The sequence below is a fragment of the Pleurodeles waltl genome, chromosome 1_1 (assembly GCF_031143425.1).
Source record: "Pleurodeles waltl isolate 20211129_DDA chromosome 1_1, aPleWal1.hap1.20221129, whole genome shotgun sequence".
Classification (NCBI taxonomy): Eukaryota; Metazoa; Chordata; class Amphibia; order Caudata; family Salamandridae; genus Pleurodeles; species Pleurodeles waltl.
Window position 1 is genome coordinate 708,158,837 of NC_090436.1, and position 22,367 is coordinate 708,181,203.

A 22,367-nucleotide genomic window follows, 5' to 3' on the forward strand; every position below is an offset into this window, starting at 1 on the left:
CAAAGCAGTTCTGCCTTTGGAAACTCAACAGTTCCCCGACTTCGAAGTGTGATAGGGGAGTCTCAAGATTGGCAAATACTGTAAATCTATTGGTTTACAGCAAAACATTAAAATGACTACAAAGGCCACCATCCACAAAGTTAAGGGCCATAGATACAAAGGGCCAGATGTAGCAAAGTTTTGCGAGTCGCAAATGGCCCGATTCGCTATTTGCGACCTCGCAAAATCTGAAATGGGATGCAAAAATCCCATTTCTGAATTGCAAATAGCGATGCGACCCATTACCGACTCACAAAAATTGCGACCTGATTTTGCGATCCGCAAATAGGAAGTTGCAATTTGCGAGTCGCAAACCATATGCAAAAGCCAGTCGCAAATTGGGACTAGTTGCAAAAAGCCCATTTTGCACATCCAGATTACCACTGATTCAGAGCAGGTGGTAACCAGAACCAAAGTATAAAAGGAGACCCAGAAGGCATCTGGGTGAATCAAAATGGCTGAACTGTACGTGAAAGCATCGAGGAGGAGAGTCCAGGCCGCCCAGCAGAGGAGGAGGAGGCAGAGACAGGAGAGGATATACCGAGCCACGCAGACACTATTCCAACAAACTGAGGAGGAGATATGTGACAAATATAGACTGAGCGGTGCTGCAATCTTAGAATTAATTGAACTACTGAATCCTCAGCTTAAACGACAGACAATGTGCGGCAGCGCCATCCCTACACATGTGCAAGTGCTATGCTCACTGCACCTCTTGGCCTCGGGTAGCTATCAGGTGGTGATTGCTGTGGCAGGTAGGGTATCCCAAAGTGCACTCTCACGATTCTTCAAATCTTTCCTAGATGCCATACTCAGACACATGTCCAGATATATATACCTACCCAGGAATGAGGCAGAAATCAACAGCACCAAGTTGGACTTCTACAGAATTGCCAACTTCCCCCATGTAATAGGGTGTGTGGGCGGGACACATATACAAATTTGCCCACCTGCAAATCTCGAATATGTGTTTCGCAATAGGAAATGTACCCACTCACTAAACAGCCAGGTGGTATGTGACGCCCATAATGGCATTACTGACATTGTAGCTAAATATCCAGGGAGTACACATGACTCATACATTTTCAGGCACAGTGGGATACACCAACGCCTAGAACGTGGGGAGTTTGGAGACGGATATCTATTAGGTATTGCTGACTACACCCTGAAGCCATACATACAGGCCACTGTGTAACTCTATGATGCCCTGCTAAATTTGCCTTTTTTGTCAAACAGGTGACAGTGCATATGCCCTGAGACCATGGATACCCACCCCGTACCTAACACCTGGCAATCAGAGCGAGAGGCGATATAACAGTGCACATCAGCGGACCAGAACTGTCGTGGAGAGGAACTTTGGCTTGTTAAAGGCAAGATTCAGATGCCTCACAAAAGTGGAGGTGAACTCCAGAATGCCCCAGAAACAGCATGCAAGATAGTTGTCGCCTGTGCCATCCTACACAACATTGCCACCAGACGTGGGCTACATCTCACCCCTGAAGACACAGACATGGAGGATGAGGAGCAAGAGCTACCACACCGACAGCCTGGGGATAGAAGCATCTCAAATGAGGGCAGACAGAGACGGAACCACATTGCAACCCAATACTTTGGCAGGTACGTGGCAACCGTCACCACATTCACTAATGTCAGACACACATAGCCCAGTTATGTAGTGAAACAAACAAAACCTTTTTATTTCTAAACTATGTAAAAGATAGAATATTGCTGTATGTCACAGTCATGATTTGTTAAATGTCATTTAAGACACATTAAAGTCATGTGCCTCATTCACAGGACAGTTGGTGGCTCACACCCTCCTCCTATTGCGGCCACCATGGCTCATTCCTAGTGGGTCCCCTGACCCCTGCCGTGCACTGCTACTCCACAGCACACAGGACTCGCTGGCAGAAACACTACTTATGGTCGACCCCTCCTCGCTGTCCTGCGGGGTATCCCCTGTGCCCCTTGCAGCCTGCCTGCTCCCCATAAGGTCCACCGCATGGCTGATGCGGCCAAATCCTTGCGCCACATCCCCAGTGAAATGCCCAAGTTCCACATGGAGGCTCACTGAACGCCTTGACAGGCATGTTGTATTAGTGGCAAGATGCCAAATAGATGCTGCCAGTCTGTCAAAGCGTGTGGCAGTGTGGCGCTCCCTGCACCTTGCCTGTGCTCTGTCTGCCACAAGTTCAGTCACCAAATGTTCAGTGGCCTGTGTTAAGTTCCCCAGATGTTGGTTCATGTGGTTGAACTGACTGTCCACATTTGCCATCCCATGTGTCATTGTGTCTGTTCAGGTTTCTGTTTATGGACCTTAATTGTCTGTTTTGCAGGCGCTGACCCTGAATGAGCGATGCCTCCAAACCTGCAAACTCTGCTTCTCCTACATCATCCTGGGGCACCGACTGAACTCTGCGCCGGCGTCTGCGCATTGCTCTGGCTTATGGCCCTGTGTGCCTCTCTGTGGGGCTAGGACCTGGTGCTATTTTCGCTGCCCCCATGTCCTGCGTTGGATCTTCCATGGACCCTGGTGGTGTTCTGCTGGACCCTGCTATGTCACCGGCAGCCTCCTGCTGTGGGTCTGGCCCATGTTCCTCTCCCTGCCTTATGTCGCTGCTGGGGGTGTCTTGTGGGAGACCTGTGAGACATAGGGGATACACTGTCAGTCTTGCACATCTGTTTTATGCCTCATAATAAACATTTGCCTATATTTGGACTACTGAACTACATTGCCCATAATGCACTGTTCTAGAGGTTGCTAGACTGGAATGGAGCTAGTCTGGTGGTGCCTGATGCTGTGTACTGGGATAGTGTGTATACTGTATTTGTGGGTGTCAAAGCATATCTCATGGTACTCACTTTTTGATGTCCCAGGCGCTGAACTGTCCAGTTCTCCCATGCCCAGTTTGGCCTCTGGCTCCAGTGTCTGCTCCACCATGCTTTCCAGGGCTGTGGGCGGTGGTACGGTGGATGGGCCTCTTCCTGTGCCCCTCATCTCCCTCATGCGCTCCGCAACCCTCTTCTTGGTCCTGGAGCGTAGATAAAACCACCTTTTGCGGATTTCCTCGAGGATGCGGTGGCTCACCCCTATGGCATTGATTTTCTCCTGTATCTGCTGCCATAATCTTTTCTTCTGAGTGTCTGGGACGCTCATTGCTGCCTTTCCGAAAAGTTCATCATGGTGCAGGCATCCATGGTTTCTGCAGCTCCTCTCCCCTGGGTGTGGCTCAGCAGTTTGAAATGGGTCCTCCCTCCTCCCAGGTCTATTTGATGACTTCCTGGTTCTGATGTCATCACCAAGAGCCAGAAAGTGGGTTTCCCAACTGTTGTGGTGCACCTACAGGCAATTTGCGAGTCAGTCGCAATTTGCGACACCCTTTTCGCAAATTGCGATCTTGCTTTTAGCGAGGTCGCAAATTGCGACCTCGCCAAAAGCAAAGGTCGCAAAATGCAGAGCGACACCTCTACGACTCGCAAATTGGTATCGCTAGTCTTTCTTGCATTTGGTTTGGCAAGTCGGAAATAGCGATTTGCATGGAGTCGCTATTTCCTATTCGCAAAATTTTACCTACCTACATATGGCCCCTAATGTAGAAATTGTGATGTCCTAATTGTGATTCTTACCAAATCACTATTTGGAAATCTCCATTCCTAATGGGAGAAATCTTAGAAATATTAATACCTAGTGGGTCACAAATCAGCCTACCTCATTAATATTAATAAGATAGGTCACAGTTTGCGACCCATTGGGAAGGTTCACCATCACAGGGAAGGTGGTCTGCTGGGGTCAGCATAGCACTATCTCTGTAAATGCTTTCCAATAAATCATTATTTTTTTTGTTTGCTTTTTTCCTTAAAGGAAAAAAGGGATGTGTTTACAAAAAAAAAAAAAACGTTCAAGTTCTCCAGTATTGAATCTTTCATAGATTAACATGCTTGAATCATCCCCGTTGTCAAAGTGGGAGTCCCATGGTACCTTAAAATAGCAGAATAGAGAAACTTTCCATAGAACATGATGCCAAAGTGTATTCACTTTACAGCTTATCTGCTTTGTTAGAAAAGACCCAAAGTCCAGCCAGTCAGGTGACAGAACCCTCTAGAACCCTCAGCACATAAGCTCCAGTCCCTCAGATTTTCCAGCACAAGTGGAAGAAATGTAAAGGAGACATAAGGGGAGCCTCTATAGGGAGGAGGGTGGGTCGCACGTGAATCTATGAAAGATACCAGTACAGGAGAACTGTAGTTACAGGTAAGTAACTCATTTTCTTTTCCAGTCTTTGATATATTATAGATTCACATGCCTGAATCAGAATAGCAAGCGGTTTGCAAATATTATGCATTTATGCTCATCATACATTGTGGATGGTAGGTAAGAGTGATAACATAAAAGCAGCAAAAGCAATGATGACAATAGGATTATTATTATTATCATTAGTAATAATAATAATAATAATAATATAATAATAATAATAATAATAATAAAAACTAATAATAATCACAACAATAACAAATTATGTTAATTATAATAAAATTAATAGTAATGATAATAAGAATAATCATATGCAAATATACATTGATCACTTATCTTTAAAAAATGTCAGTGTTAAAGAAATTAAAGCATAAGTTGATGGCAAGATAAAGGTACAATAGAACATTCACATAATCTGAAACAAAAGTAAAGAGGTCAACCATCCTGTCTGTGCAAAAATCCACCAAATCCTGTCAGCAGCTGTTCAAGTCGTTGGGACTGAGGTTGAACACAGAGAAATCATTCATTTTTCCTTCCCAATCACTAATATTTCTAAGGGCCATTCTAGACCCCACACTTGCAAAAGCGTATGCCGCAGCAGAGAGAGTTCAGTAGATAATAGAGACGGCGGCTTCCCTTTAAAAAAAAAAAGTCAATTTCAGCAAGAAAATTCAAGTCCATATTGGGGATGTTATCTTCGTGTATTCCATTGATAACAAATTGCTGTCTCCACATGAGACCACTGCAAGAGCAACTTAATGTGCAGTGGGTACAGATTCATGGGTCATCCGAGGACATCATTGACAGAACACCTACAATGAAACAAAGCTTATCCTGGTGGGGAAAGAAAGAGAACATCATACCAGGTCTCATATTCGAGACAGAATGACCATGTTTCATAATGAGGACTGATGCCTCCCTCATGAGTTGGGAAGTGCATCTCCAGGAACTGGAAATTCACGGAAAATGGCCACTGCAGGAACTGCAGATGCACATCAATCTGCTGGAACTGAAGGCTGTGTTTCTGGGCCTTCAAGCATTCCTGCCCAGGACTCACAATTCCTCTGTTTTGGTGAGGATGGACACCACCACCACCTTGTGCTATCTCATCAAACAGGGGAGAACACAATCAAAGAGTCTTCCCTTGCAAGCTCAGCAGATTTGGAAGTGGTTATTAGTTCACAGCATTTCTCTACAAGTAGAGCACGTCCCAGGCATAAAGAATGAATGGGCAGACTCTCTAAGCAGAAAAAAGAGTTTATACCACGTATGGGAACTGGATCAACATCAATTGTCTCAGGTCTTCTTGACCTCTTTGTGACGCAATTCAACAGCAAATACAAAAACTTTGCAAGCAGATTACCTCAGAAAGGGTTGTGGGGGAATGCTTTTCACATACAGTGGACAGGAATGTTTGTTTATGCCTTCCCTCCTTTCCCTCAAATTCCCAGAGTATTATGCAAGATGGAGATGCACGATGAAATCAGAACTATGCCGCCTCATTCTTATAGCACCTGCATGGCTAAAACAGTATTGGTACAGGGAACTAGTACTTCTCTCGGTGTGTCTTCCCATCCAGTTTCAGCCAAAGGAAAACCTGATCTCTATGAGCAACGGACAAGTGCTGCACCATCAACTGATCTCCCTCACTTTGTTGGCATGGCACCTCATGACAATGAGTTTGGTTCTCTGACTATTCCAACGGAATGATAAGTTATACTAGAGCAATCACAAGCTGCGTCAAAGTAGAAAGAATTTTGGTGCTGGTGTATCAAGAACAAAAAGCATCCTTTTTGCTCTTCTCCAGATCAGCTGCTACCATATCTTCTTTGCCTAGCTAAGTCAGATCTGGCTGATTCTTCAATAAAGGTGCATTTAGCAGCCAGCAATTTCCAGGTTCAGAAGGCAAACAGGAGAGGTTTCACTGTGGTTCACTAGACTTGTAAAAGAGTTCATGAAGGACTTGTTTCGAGCCTTCCCACTGGTAAGACCTCTGACAATATCCTGGCTGCTCAATGCAGTTCTTCCCAACGTATGAGGGTGCCATGTGAGCTTATCCGTAAAGCAGATGTAAAGTATGTGTCCGGAAAGACAGAACTCTTATTGGCTCCTACATCAGCCAGGAAAGTCCGTGAAATACAGGTGTTTACAGTCACTGAGCCTTTTCTGCAATTCAGAGAGGATAACGTATTATTACGTACCAAACCCAAGTTCATACCAAAGGTTCCAACCTCGTTTTCCACTAAATGAACCAGTAGTTCTGTCAACTTTTTTTTAGAAACCCTTCTGAGGTGGAGAGGGCCCTTCTTTCTTTGGATGTAAGGTGCTGCTTGAAGTTGTATATTGAAAGAACGAAAGCTTTCAGGAAATCAGATCAGCTTTTCATCTCTTTTGTATTTCTCCAAAAAGGTTATGCACTTTCAAGGAGCAGTATAGCCCATTGGATGTTGGTGAAAAAAGCATTTTCCCATAGCAAAACAGGAAGACCACTGCCTACAAAAATCTCTGCACATTCAACCAGAATGATGGCTACATCCACTGCTTTGTTGCAGAAGTGTCAGTTCCAGACATCTACAGAGCAGAAACGTGGTTGAATGCACATACGTTCACCATCAACTATTGTTTGGTTTCAGCCTGGAAAGTGGATGCTGCTGTTCGACTGACAGTTTTACATCACCTCTTTATTTAAGATACAACTTCTTTGTTCCCTTATTTATTTTTTTACTGTATATTTACGAGACATATAGTTATGGTTAAAGTGACCACTATGTCATCTATTGAGACTAGGGTATCCAGTGGTTCATATCTTACTTACTTTGTCCTCCTTTGATGAGTGTTTTTTTTGCCTAACCCTCCTCTTCTTTTAATACTTATTAACTGCTTACTATTCTGATTGAAGCATGTCAATCTATGAAAGATTCAAAAGTGGAGAAAATCGAGCTCCAGTGCCCTCCAAGATACAGGCACGTAACCCAGGAAACCCCAAGGACAAGAGGTACTTCAACTGAAGAAGGAACCAGGGACAAACCAAGTAAAAGGCAGAACCAAAATTGGAGAAAACAACAAAGGTGCTGGGATGCAGAGTCCGGTAATGACTCACGGGAGTGGTAAGCCATGGACTACTCATGAAGCATTGCCAGACAAAAGTATACTGAGTGCACTCCATTTTTTAGCTGACTTTGACTACCCTGCTCTTGACTAAAAAAACATTCTAACCCAAAAGTCCCGCTTTTGGTCTCTCATGGACTAGCCACCACAAGCTGGTTCTCCACAGTCTTGAACTCGGAGTATGAAGGGCTTACTCCTCTACCAGAGAATGCATTCATTCAGTAGTAGTGATATCAAACTTTACATCACCTAGATCTTTTCCTTACACTTTCTGCTAAGTGTCTACTTCTGCTTTAGTTCCATCACCAGTATATTTTCATTCACACCACATCCTGTCATATCCTTATAACCTGTCCCTGTAGCACCTGTGCTACAACATAGACCTATCTCACCAAAGCAGGCTCCTGTGTCTACTGCTCATACTTTAAGAAAACATCACTCCCTGTGCAGCACTCTTATCTCGGTTCAGGCATTCAAGGAGAAAATTGAGTAACTCACGTTCTCATACACAGAACTACTTCATCTTCAGCTTCTACCAGGTAATCAAGTTTCAAAAGGTACTCTCCCAAATGAATGGAGATGCATTTGTCACATTTTTTGTATCTCCGCGGTTGATGTCATCAGCACCTTTCATGATGAGCCTGCAAGGGATGCTGCAAAACATTTGATTCCTGTGCCTACTTCTCAACCATCAACTTAATTATTTTCAAACATTTAACCAAAAATCCAAGAAGCTGCACTAGATCAATGCTCCTTTTGCTCCTAGACCTGATTGAGTAAATACTACAACTATTTGGACTCATGCTTGATCACTACTGCGACTGTATTTTGTGATTGTGTCAGTGGATTGAACTTTTTTACTTCCCACTCCTCCCCGGTGCCACCTGACAAGGAGAGAAAATGCTAGACTAAGCAAGGAGGGAAGTCTGCAACATATTTGCAGTAACCATTAAATCAACAAGTGTCACTGTTTTTCTAATGAGATAGGACCATACGCTATAGAGGTACTTGCAACAGTTGGTGGAAAACTTGCTCAAAGGCAGACACAGTGATTTCTAAGAAATTCAAAATGAGTTGATGAATGTGCCCAATAAGATTTTGCCATTCATGGTTATTGTCATATTCTTACCATGATAAAGTGTTCCTTGCTTCATCAACTTGATATTGTTGGGAAACGTCTTGCATGGCATTAAAGTTAATGAAGAAATGCAACATTTGAAAGTAGAGGCGAAGACTATCAGAGTTGTAGGCCTTGGAAAGGAAAAAGAGTAAAGAAAACACCAACAAAAATCTCACAAGCGTTGTGACTTTTAAAAAGTGGTTTAGACCCCCTAGTGCCTCAGTACAAACCCCATCAATCGTAGAGGTGTGATACCAGTATAGTTGTCCCCTTAAAGGACGAGAAGATTGGCCACCTTTGGTGGCTGCTGGAAATCTCTGACTTATGGGAATCAGTAGTTCCTTCCTTCTCCCATGAACGTTGGCCTCTCAGGTGAAGGTAAGCATCTCCAATCATTTTGAAGAGTGGCAAAACATTACAAAATGCAGATGGGTGCTGTCCATTGTGCAAAATGGCTGTTCCCTTATGTTCAAGTGACCTGCACCTCAAATTCCTTCAATGAATTTGTTCCTATTTAATCAGGACAAACTACATTAGTAAGACTGCATCATCTTGGAAAAATAAGCGATGAGCAAGGTCCCAGTTTCCCAGAAAGTAAGGGGAATTTATTGTGGTTGCATTTAGTTCAGAAAAAAAGAACCCAAGCAGAAATGTAGACTATTTGCCAGAATTAAGTATTAGGCCTCAAGTCAGCACCCTCAACATTCTCAAAAAATGCATGCAAATTTGAGAAGAAAATGTCTATTGGTTTTTGTGACTGAGCCTGTCATCAGAGTGTCGACTCTACCATGGGGTCTACCAGCGGAGTCACATCATTACCAGCTAACTGTCCACATTCCCCATCTACTGAGCACGTATGTCAGTTAAATGAAGTCCACATACATCCTGACAAACTTCATCCACTACTATGGAGCATTATGGTGGCACAAATCAGCAGTGACAGGAGGCTGCCATCTGTCTATCTAAAATGCTACATCAAATTTATTCTAGGATCAATGGTGTCTGCCATTTTTGGTCACTTCTTTGCATTTTCAATTGATATCACTTACGCAATGTCTAAATAACCAGGAGCCAGATGTATTAAAACATTTTGCATTCGTAAATGGTGCGAATCGCAAGATTCCACTGTTTGTGAAAGCAAAAAAGCCTTTCACTATGGATGAAAGGCATCGCAGTCCAATTTTAGGGAATCAAAATTATTTGCGATTCCCTAAAGTTGTGACTCCGAATAGATAATCACAATTTGTGATTCCCTAAATAGGAAATCACAAATGGGGAATTCCTATTTGTGATTTCCTATCACATGTATCAAGCATTTCCTAAATGCTAACTGGGCATTTAGAAAATGCAATTACCACCAAATCCATGTTAGTGGTAACCTTGCGCACTTTTAAAAATGCATTAAAAAGTGCCCCCGGGGGATTTGTGCGCTTTACATGTGCACAATTTTTTGGGGGGATGCATCAAAGGGGGCCATTGATCTGAACTGCAGATGATGTAGAACCACTTTATCAGGCAATGTGGAGTCCACCAAAATGGTAGTGGTAATTTACACATTGTCATGTCAGTAACATTTGTCAAAACTGGATAGGATTTACAGACCACTTAGTTTCATAGTTGCTTTGCGATTTAAAATACCTTTTGCGTGCATCTTTCGCCAGGCTTGTACTTCGGGGAATTACTTTGCATGCTTAGGCATTTAAAGCAAAAACTACAAATGACAGGCTGCAATGTGTTGCTGGATAAAAAGACAGAATTGGCTGAATGAGTCACATCACAATGTGCTAATTGGTACAAATGTGGATGAAGTTGTTGGGAAACAGTATGCTAAACAGTGTCTTTTAAATTACACTCTGCTAATAACTTTGGTTAGAGTTGAGCTTTGTAGGCCAGTACTCCTACACCTAGAAGGCAGATGTTCAATCCTTGTAAACTTTATCACCATTTTTTCTAGAGAATGCAGAACCAGCTAATACTGCACGTTCACGGAGTGCAAAGGGCCTCCTTTTTAGGTCGCAGCCTGCCAGACAGAGCAGCCGTCTGGTTTGCTAAAGACATCTTGGGGACTTTCAGAAAGTTGACCTGGGAATGCCTTCTGCTCATTGATTACCATTGTCTCTGTGGCTTGAAGCTCACAATTTCTGGCTTTATTTGCTTTAGGCTCTCCAGGTTCCTCCCTCCCGTTGCCTAAACCGTGTTTTCTGTATCCTTCCATAAACTTGCTTTCTGCTATCGGGCCTTTAAAGCTTGTTTCTATCTTGTCACCTTTGCTGTGCATTCAGAGACTGAAGTCAAACATAAGCTGCTGTCTTCAAAGCGCACTTGCTTACTTTTCTTTCTCTGACTTCAAAGTGAAAGGATTTATGTGATACTGTGGTGGTAGGAAAGAGTTTCTTTTCTAGCACACAACTATGTTTAAGTGAACTGTTTAAGTATTTCAGAATATATCAGAATTATGAACAAACAAATGAAGCACATTTTTTGTTGTTTCTGAACTGTGTTGGAAACAAATACTTTGATATGATCAAAACAAATCATTAAACTAGGTGATGCAATATGCACACCTTTTCGTCTGTGCACTGTATAGTTTTATTTGTAAAACTGTATGTCGGTGAAGATGTAATGGCCATTTCAATTGAAAATGTGTTGTCTGCAATGGCAGTGTGCTGCCACACCCTGAATACTCCACTATATGCCACTCCACTCTACTCTGCCCCACTTCACACCACTGTACGGTACTCACCACTCCACTTCACATCACTCCACACCACTGTACTCTTCACAACTCCACTGTACGCCACTGAACTCTACCCCACTTGCCTCTCTACCCTGTACCATTCTGCTCTATGCCAAATTATCTCTTTGCCACTCTACACCCCTACACTATTTGTTTTGCCACTGCATCTACACCACTCCAGTCTAGGCTACCCCAATCTACTCTGTACAACTCCACTGTACAACTCTGCAACACTGCACTCTATGCTACTGCATTCTATGCAAACGCACTCTGTGCCAATGCTCTTTACTCTGTAACACTCAACTCTATGCCCTTGAACTCTATGTTGATCCACTGGACACCAATGAACTCTACACAACTGCACTGTCACTGCACTCTGTGCCACTGCACTCTGATACTCTGCTCTGCAACACTGCACTCTCTGCCACTGAACTCCACGCCACTCCACTTTGCACTATTCCACTTTATGCCACTCAACTCTGCACTCTAGGTCACTGCACTCCATGATACTCAACTCTACTCTGCACCACTGCCCTCTGCGACATTCTACGCCACTCTACTTTTTGCCACTGTACTCTATGCTTATGCACTATACGCTACTCTACTCTGTGCCACTCCACACTGCCCCACTCCACTCTGTGCCACTCTAATCTACGTCACTACATTGTAAAACACTGCATTGTATGCTGCTGAATTCAGTGCCAGTGTACTCCATGCCACTATACTCTGCAACACTCTACGCAATGCACTTTACACCAGTCCACTCTACTTTATGCTACTCCAGTGTATGCCACTCTATGAGACTCCTCTCTGTGCCACCCAAGTACACAACACTCTGTACCACTCAACTCTAAAAGACTTTACTCCACTCTTGATCATTCCACTCTATAACACTCCACACCACTCTCCTCTATGCCACTAACCTTTAGCCTTCCTGTATGCTTCTAACTTTCAGCCATGCTAAACAGCAGCCAAGCTGATGAATAACCTGGGTAAAACACATTGGCAAAGCCAATTGCTCTTGCATAGCTGAGACCTGTTGGCTTTGCCAATGCTTGTTGTGGCCTGGCTCGAGAGCAGAGCTGCAGTCAGACATGTAAAAGGGCTTTGGCTACTCTGACAGGAGAACATGTTTCAAATGGGCAGAAGTTGGATGCTTCCAAACAAAGTCCTTACCCTCCGCACAGCTATGATCATTTTGTTTAAATATACAGCTGCCTGAGGTTGTACTGCTATTAAAGTGTCTTAGATAGCTAGATAATTTATAGTGGTGTTCCTCTGACAGCGGCACAGATGGAAGGAGAGCAGTCATTCACCTACATGTATTTTCTGGTCTGACTTGATAGTGCATTCATAAACCTGACCTAGTGGCATTGCCAATGAATGTTAGGTTTTGACTTCACTCGACTTTGGGTTGACAAATCAAGATTTGCTCTTGGAGGTTGATGAGGTGTAGTATAGGTAGCACATGCAGTGCGGCTACAAATAGCAATACATATAGTGCTGTTATTTTTACAAACAATAATGCAAACTTTCCTAACCGTCCTGTTGGAAAGCCCCATTTATAATAAGGACACGCAGGCAAGGATTATACATAAATCTATATTATTCCAAAGTGAGCAGCATTCAAAGTTATCAGAAAGCAAAAGTTCTCACAATAGCAAAGATGACCTGAAAATCAAACTACAAATTCCAGGCAGCTCCAAGCCTCCTCCAATCAGAGATCAATACTCTCCATAATAGCCACAACTTCCTACAAGTGGTCCTCTTTTCTTCATGCGACTGGCAGAAATCAAACAAATCTTCATTGATCCTCTTTGGCGTCTGAACCTGAACAAGCAAAGAACACACACTAAGTAGTCTGACCCCACACGTCCAAATCATCCAACACAGAAAAGACAAATCAAACTAATATCCCTGAAAAAATTTAAAAGGAAAAGATATGCTTAAACCTTATGCTATCCTCCCGGGGGACAAAAGGCTGGATAAGAATATCCTCATTTCCATGTCCTTAATAGAATTAAAACTTTCAATGATGATGACTATGAAATTTACATTCTATGTCAGAATTAGAGGGGAGGATTAAGCAAGTTCAAAGTAAGGACTAAAGAAGATAAATACACTTTGGCTTAAAATAGAATTGTTTGAAAGCAGACTCAGGAGGCCATTCTCCAGTGTTCATAATATCTATCTCCATGCCAAAAGGCCTTAATTGCCTTCACACCTCTAACTGAATGGGCATGATGTATCAATGCCCGTTTTAGACATGATCCAGCAGAACTAGCTTGCAACTGTTGGGGATGAGAAGTTGGTCTGTGCTCGCCATCTTCTCCTTATAAGCCTTCAGACTGTTCACAACGCAAAGTTTAGGGGAGTCAAGAAAAGAGGGATAAGTTACTGACCTAGTATTGGACTTTGCATTCTTCGAGATTACAAAAGTCCCCCCATCTGGGGTGAGTATTCAGTCAGATAAATCCAGGGGCTTCACATTAGACATCTGTCTACAAGAGACTAAACAAAGTAATATTGCCTATTTTGCTAAATGTTTCTTCCTAGAGAGGAACTGGTTCAAAGGCTATGACAATAAAAGATTGAGGACCCAGTTCAAATCCCACAAAAAGGAGAACTTGGGCTCCAGAGTTCTTGAAAGGTAAATTTCTCTCAACAATTCGCAGACCAAGGTATGTTCCCCTGTAGGGGATCCTTCCAGGGCATATGACCAGCCGAGATGGTAGAAAGACCAGCACTGACCAAATAGCAATCCAAGCTTTCCTCCACTAACTCGGTCAGTTAGTTTACAATGTGGTCAGGTCCTGCCCACACGGGATCCAAACTTCATCCCAGACACCAGACAGACCAGATACACCACACAAAATGGTAGCATTTGCTCGTCCTGCCAGTCAGTGTCTCAGTGATGAAAACCTCAGCTTGTCTTGAAAATGCTGTAGATCAATCAACACCCCCTGGAATCTTTCGTCTTTCACACCTTGAAACCGAGAGGCCCTTATTTTACTAGATGGTGCAAGTAACCCCCAACGATTCCTCTGAATGTTCTGATCATGGGGAGATGGATTAGAGAATTCCAGGAAAGTTCCTGAAGAACTGCAAACCAAACTTGCTCTTCCACCGATACATCACCACAATAACCTTCCACTACCATCTCCCGATTTGGGCTGCTGTCCTCGGGATCATAGCAAAGGGGGGGAAAGGCATAATTACGCATGTTACCCAATCCTGGAGAAATATTTCCACAGCCCAGTTCTCCTGATCCAGATGCCAACTGAAGAACCTCTCCAGCTGAGGACTCAGTAGGGACGCAAAGAGGCTTGTCCTACCTGTCTATCAACTTTTGAAAGCCTACATGGGCCAGCATCCAGAAGCTATGACCGTCCAGATAGCTGGAGTTCAAGTCTGTCACTGCATTGGAAGAGCCCAGGAGACGTTCTGCTAGCTCTGAAATTACGTTGGCTAGGCAATAATGTAAAAAAAGTTGAGATAGTTCTCCTAGCACTCTGCACTTCAACCTGCCCAATCTGTTGTTATAGCCGTGGGAATATTTTCCATCCCCAGGCAAATGCAACAAGCAGAGCGGCCCTTCACAAGAATTTTCACCATAAAAGATCCTGCCAAAAACTTGAGGCAGTTAATGTGAAAATCCAACTCCTCTTCTGACCAGTGACCACCTGTGGAAACACTTCCACACCTGGTGCCCCAACCAGAACAGTTGGCATCTGACAATGGCGAGGCCTTGGGCATTGCCAAAGGTCGCCCTACTGTTCCAGGCCTTCATCTGATAGTGCCACTACTGAATTTCAATCCTGGCCTCCTCTGAAAAAGGAGCTAGTTCTGCATAGCCCCAGCCTCTCCTGAAGTGTGCAGCCTTCAACCTCTCAAAAGCCTTGGTGTGAAGAGGCCCATGAAAGATCACATAGATGGAGTAGACAAGTTCCACCAGGTGGGCAGACTTACACAGTGAGATCTGGCAGAGATATAAGGTGTTCTTTAACTCCTTTCCGATGGGCAGAAAGACAGTGGACTGATGAGGAATCAAATCTCACTTATTCTCCTTGATAACAAAGCTGAGATTAAAGGAGAGAAAACTTGGTCCCTATATGGAAGACTACATGAGGAGTAGGTTATCTATGTACATAATGATCCTTACTCCTTGAGCTCTCAGGAACTCTGCCACTGGCCTCATTAGCTTGGTGAATCACAAAGGTGCAGAGAAAAATCTGAAGGGAAGCACTGTGAACTCAAGCACTGGACCCTCCCAAGAAAACTGTAGGAAGCGAAGGTGAGGACTGACTATCAGAATGGTAGCTAGGGGTCTTTTAAGTCCAGCCAGTCATTTTGTTGAAGGATGTATCCGACAAGATGAATCCTCGCCATTTTGAAATAGCTATAGCTAGACCAGCCAACCATAGAATTCCTGGAGGATGATCAGTGACTGAAATCCTTTCCCCCTATTCTGTAGCAGTAATATGTGGCTAAGGAATCCACAAGAGAAAACTTCACAACAGACACTTTTGACTGCAGAGCCACGGCCTCCCCGTCCTCCATCAGATTTCGGTCTTAGAAAAACATTCATAGGACATTTCTCTTGCCTGGGGGTACCACAGAACTCTATTTGTTACCCCATCATGGTATAAAGAACCCAGGTGTCTTGTATGAGAGCCATCCAGGCTAGAAAGAAGCTTGTTAACCTCACCCTATCTTTAGTTGGAAAACTGTAATAAGCTTTACCTGTAACCCCCTAAAACAGCATTGCTTTCTCCTCTAAAGCCACAAAAGACTCTGTCTCACACCCCTCTGAAGGGAAAAAATGCCAATCCTGGATTGGTCATGCAGTTGGTGGATCAGTTGGTTCTTTTGGAGGCCTTGAGAGAACTGGCTGCCGGTTAAGCATCCCCTGACTCTGCCGGCTTAGGCAAACACCTTAGGTACCAAAACTAGCTTCATTGCAGCCTTTGCATTATCCAGAGAAGTGGAGGTTGAGGCATATCTGCTTAATTTCCCACAAGAAAGTTCCTTGAAAAGACCCCATCAGCGGCTGGGCCTGCCTCTAAGGTTGCCAACGCCCCATCCTAAAGTCAATCTTAAACAGAAGAAGCCACTTGCTCTCGGTAGAGAGAGTACAGCTGGTGTTGCCCAATAGACAAATTGCATGCTGCGCCCAACACAATAAAATCTATGGGGTAATGACTTCCCCTGTCTCCCTGGCTTGTTCTTCCATATCTTAAATCCTAGCGAGGGGGCTTGCCAGCTCTACAAACCTTTCCTGACATCGTCCTCAGTTCCTGTTGATCCCTTTCTTGGGTCCTTCAAGAATTTGGACAGAAAAATGCTAATTTTTCCATCAATCTCTGGAGTAGCTGCAACCTTACCTTCCAATGAGTGTAGCAGACACTCCTCTCTCAGTCAGCCTCTGTCCTCTTTATCCATAGGTTTCCTCAGGTTTTTGCACCACATATTGAATGATTTTCTCTGCTGGAAACCAGCTTGAGAGCCTGGGGTGATAGATGTCTTCCAGCACTAACATACCTAAGCCTGCAGACAGTTCTGGAGGTGAGTTTCAAGCTTTGTGTCACTTACAGGATGGAATGGGCCACCATGGCGAGCTGACCCTGGTTACTTGTTAGAGCCCCTCCTTCCGACCCTGTGTCCACCAAAAGGTTGTTCATGATCAAGGGAGGTAGAGCCCTAACATCCTCTGGCACAGAGGGTGTGGTACCAGCCGAAGTAGCTCATTTGAGAAAGATGTCTTGCAGTCATTTAAAGGTTTCTTGTGGGTCCTCTGTGGCTATATTTAATTTGGCCCTTTCTTTCTTAGGAGCCAGGGATGGAGCACCAGCCTCCTGGAATTTGAAGGAACCTGCCAGCCGACCCTGAAGGGGTTTGTGATGGGCAGCTGCGATAACCAGCAGGTGTCTGCCCGGGGCTACAGGGCTTCTGATACTTCTGTTTTAACAGAGGTATCAATGGCATCAGGGATGGAACCATCCAGACGGCAGGGATCCAGCACAACATCCTTGTAGTAGTTCTCGGCAAACAAACAGCGTTCTGCGTATTCAAGAAGAGGATTCGCTATAGAGATTTGCCCAAGAAAACTGGTCACCATAAGGGCCTTACTGGGCTTGATGCTGAATGTGTAAAGAAGGAGGAGTTGCAAGGAGCACAGCCCATCAGATCTGGAATCGACACAATGAGCACGGAGGCACATCCTGGAAAGGAGAGACAGCAACCCTTTCCTACCAACAATGCTATGGAACACTCTAGAACTTTCAGGGACTTCATACACAAAAAGATTAGCATCTTAGGAATCCATCTCACATCTACTCGAGCACTCAGATACACATGCAACATTTGCTCATGGGGAAGGTGGAGCTTCTGATATAACCTTCAACATGGATTGTACTAGAGAGGGTCAGTATGCAAACTCCCCAATGAGGGTTCAGGTCAGAAGGTCAGTACCTCACTACTAAAGCCAACTGCTACCAGCACAAGGAGGGCCGCTGTGTTATTTCTAGAACCACAACAGAATCTCGCAGTTTTACTGAGCAACATGCCACAATCATATAGAACACTGTTCAGGAGAGGTACGACAGCCCTTTAAAATGAAGGACCAGATTTTCAAAAGAACGCTTGCACCAGGGCTCTTAGGCCATAAAACATCTTTTAAATATGGATTTTCAAAGAGGGCAATCGCTCAATAAACATTTGGAATGTACTTGTGTTAGAACGAATATTACTGTAAGACTTTGTTACACGTAGCGTTTTGGCATTCTTCAACGGGGGTTACCTCGAAATGTCATGCTGTGAAGTACATTTGAGGCTGTGATCACTGTACACACTGCAAGTCGCTTTTCACGACGAACACATTTGTAATAACCTGGTATCTAGGTGATGCTCTCGGAATGGTGGCACTGCATCTTGTGTACAGCAGAAGATAATATGCTTTTAACACAGCACTTTTAACATTAAAATATGGTGACACTGAAAATAAGTGAGTGCAAGCTTTTTTAATATTACTGTCAATTGGCTTCGTGTCATAAGGATGTCTTTCAAACAGTACTGTGTTGTTCAGCTAAAAGCAATAAGAATGTTGGGACTTGCAGGTCCATGCATTTCTTGAGTAATTAAAACTACAAGTCCCAGTATTCTTAGTGCTTATGACTAAAACACGTGGACTAATTGAACGATACAAAAATGTTATGATCAGTTGATACCAATGAATCAAGGGCATTGTTTCTTTTAATAAGTATCTCCAAACAGGACATCTGAGTTATGAAATAGGTCAGTATCTGCAGATTACTTTGCGATGTATAACAGTTGGCCAAAACTATTCCTGTAAAATCATTTGTCCAAACTGACATTTTTTTCAAATAAAAAACAACCCTAACATATGCATCACTCTGCATTGTAGGACCTTCATTGAAATTCACTAATGTTTAAATCGTGCTGCTTCCTTGCAGAGACTCCAGAATTGTTTTTAAACATTTCCAAATGTGTTTTTAAATAGTGGCAACCTAGATTTTCTAATTACATGTATAAATAAAACACTGTCTGAGGATTTGCGTTTCCAATTAAACCAGAAATTAAACCAGAAATAGTAAAAAATAAAATTGCCTCACAAATACTAACTTTGCTTCCTAATGATAATTCTGACAAACAAACATGAGTAATAAGCTTTGGCAATTCCAACAGTTTTGGCTTTAAATAAATGTCGTATGGCATTGTGAAGCATTGGAAGTAAACAGTCTAGAAATAGATATGAATTTCTGTTGAAGCAAAGAACTGTAGAAGAATATCGGTATAGCTTAAGAAGTCAGGTGACAGTTGTACTGTCAAGCCAGATCTAAAAATCCATGTAGGTTATTGACTGCCCTCCACCCGCATGTCTGCTGCCAGAGAAAAACAACGTAAATTGTCTAGATACCTAAGACACTTTAATAGCATTACAATGTCATGTGTGTGCTCCTGAAAGTTCAAGCTCAGGCTGCTGGATGAATAAGCAAAATGATCAGAGCTGTGTGAAGGACATGCACTGTTTTTGTCAAAGCACATAATGTCTGGCCAATCAAAACATGTACACTTGGCTCCCGGAATGTGGGCATATTGTTGTACTTTCTCCAAGTGCAAGAGTAAGCACTTCGGCTTACTAGTGGAAGCAAATGATTCTAATGTATTTATATCAGGACAGCTCAATAGAAGTACGCCACACACCACAAATTACATCACATCTCTTCCAGACCTCTGTACATTTCCTCACTTGAATGGGCAAGCAAGTACATTTCCTGAAGTCTATCACTACTCCAGTCCAAGTGCTTTCTGCAAGCAGCATTAGATTCACAAGGAATAGTGTTTTCTTTGGATGTCAAGGTATTTTAGTATTCAATAATGCCACCTCCTACAGAGGATTGACTTCTTACGCTTGTCATGCATTTTATTCAACTCAGATGGCAAACTACACTTGAGGCGACTGCAACAATGACTGAACTATCAGTGGTCTCAATGGGGGGACTAAAACATTTTGCATACAGTTATGCTGACTCTTCCATGGTTGTGCAATTGGCCAAAATTGTTACAAGTTAATCTCTTTCGTCATGATCTTCTTTCATAAACATAAAATGGTTATGGGCACATCCTTGGAAGGATGGAGTGCATATCTAAGACACCAGATGGTAAAAAGATTGTGGCTTGAGAGGGAGACCCAATATCATATCAGTCGTCTAAAACTCAGAGCACGTCATCTGGCTCTTGAGACCTTTCTATCATGGCTGGCAATGAGCAGGGAACAGGTACTAACCAACAACAATACTGAAGAGTATTGTTTAAACAATCAAAAGCATCAGGCTCATGAAGCTGCACATGGAACCTTAGTCAATTTAGAAATGGCATCTAACAAAAATCTCTCCACAAAAGCAGTGCATCTTCGAGGGATCCAGAACTCATGAGTAAACGTTTTCAGTAGGTTCTACCGAGTAAAATCACAAATGGGTTATCAACTATGATGTTGTGCACAATTCCCAATTTACTTGACTAGATTCCATGAACTTGATTTGATGGGCGATAGCTTTTTGAATAATTGGGCAGGTAAATTTCTGTGCTCTTGTTTGCCATTTTCCCTGATTCCTTCTACATTGCCGAAGCTGTAATATTTCAAAGCCAAAATAATACTCTTTGCTTCTGAGTGGTCCAAACTGTGGTGATGCATGGACCTTCTGCTGATGTTGATAAGGCCACACAAGACACTTCCATAGAGACGGAACCTGTTGTCCAAGCCTGGGGTTAAGTTTTCCATCACAGTTTGAAATTATTAAATGTGGAGTCGTGGCTCCTATGTTTGTGCTGTTTGGAAGCCAAATGACTAGCTATGAGGATTGCTTACTCTTTCAAGTGGAAAGATTTCTGTAGTAGGTTCCAACAGAAGAATTTTGACTCAATCTACTGCAGAGTTTCATGACTCCAGCCCAGAGATCATTTCTCACTGTACTAGTCATTAAGAATTGTTTGAAGAGTTTGCAAAATCCAGATGCTTCCCATCCTGGGGAATGTAATTTAGTTTGCCAAATGAATAGGGCATCCTTTTGGAACAATGTGTAGCATGTCATTGCAACACCTGTTTTGGATGATAGCTTTTCTAGAAGCTATTATGTCTTCATGTAGGGTTACTGAGCTTCTGGTATTATCAGCTCCAGAACCCTATATGATTTTCCACCCTAATAGGGTAGTGATGAGAAGTCCCCCCTTGTGTTTTTTTTAACAAAGGTGACCTTTGAATGCTGCATTACTCAAACTATTCCTTTACTAGTATTCTTTAGAAATGCTACTCCACTGGCAAAGAAGTCCTAACACTCTTTCGATGTTAGAAGAGTTTTATTTATATTTGTACCTAGTAAAGATGTAAGATTTAAGTCTCTGCAGCATTTTTGTAAACAATGGCACTATTTGGTCATGTTTCTCTACTTCTAAACAGTCCTTGGCTAGGTGGATTGGGTCCTATATTATTCTTTGGTATATTTTGACTAACAAGACACTGCTAGACATACCCAGGGGTAAGAACTAAAGATGATAAAAAATGTACCTTTGTGAAATAGGGAAAATGATTCCAAGAAGGTCAATCCATACATGCATGAGGCACTATTGTGAAGAGGCAAACTTCAAAGCCAAAGCTGGTTAGCCTAGAGTCTTTGATATTTGTCTTTGCTTACGTTTTTTAAAGCTGCATTTTGTTTGAATTGACTTTGTAACCCATTCTTTGTGACTATCAATGAATATCTTCAGATGGAAAAGTTACCTACATGTAACCCCAGTTCTCCATCATAAGTATCCTCAATGGAGTAATAAATGATCAAGCCATCTCACTGCCTCCTTTTCATGGATTGTAATTTGTATCTTATGAAATCCTCCTGGGCTTATTAAAAAAGATATGTTTGTGGAGAAAATGGCAGTACAATGCATGTTAGGAAGTGGATGCTACTGGCTTCTTAAAGAAAAGGTGTTTGTTTCTTGAACTATCTATTGCTGCTGCCAATCTGATTGCATTTTAACTAATTCTGCTTGAGTTTTTCTCTCTGGTTTCTCTACAGAGCAAAGTTAAAGTTTGTGCTGCAGTGGTGATTAGGTATTTCTCTCACAAGGGATCTCCATTGATAATCATAAGTACTGTATATTCCCGCCCGGATGCAGGGTTACCGGAGAAGTTCTTTCAAAGTCACAGTTACATCCACTTCACCTTACTTCGGAAAGGCCTGGAAACATATGTGACAAATCTGTTACATTTTTGCAGCCGTGAAAACGTGCTATATTGCCGATGTTTATTGAATTACTTTAAAATTTAGAAGGGAAAAGGGTCATACCTTTAAAAATTGCTTAAGCTAAAAAAGTGATCTTGTTAAAGAAAAATCCTTCAGGATCTCTTTTGACTACGTTTGAAGTAAGCTAAGGAAAAATGCATAGCAATGCAGCCTGTATAGGTTGCAGCATTGAAACAATGTAAAAAAAAGACACTGCACCCTTAAGGTTTGTTCCACAAAAATCTCAAACTCAGGTTTTCTAATAACGATTCACTCAGCATCCTTTAGGACCTAGATTATACTTAGATAGTTTCT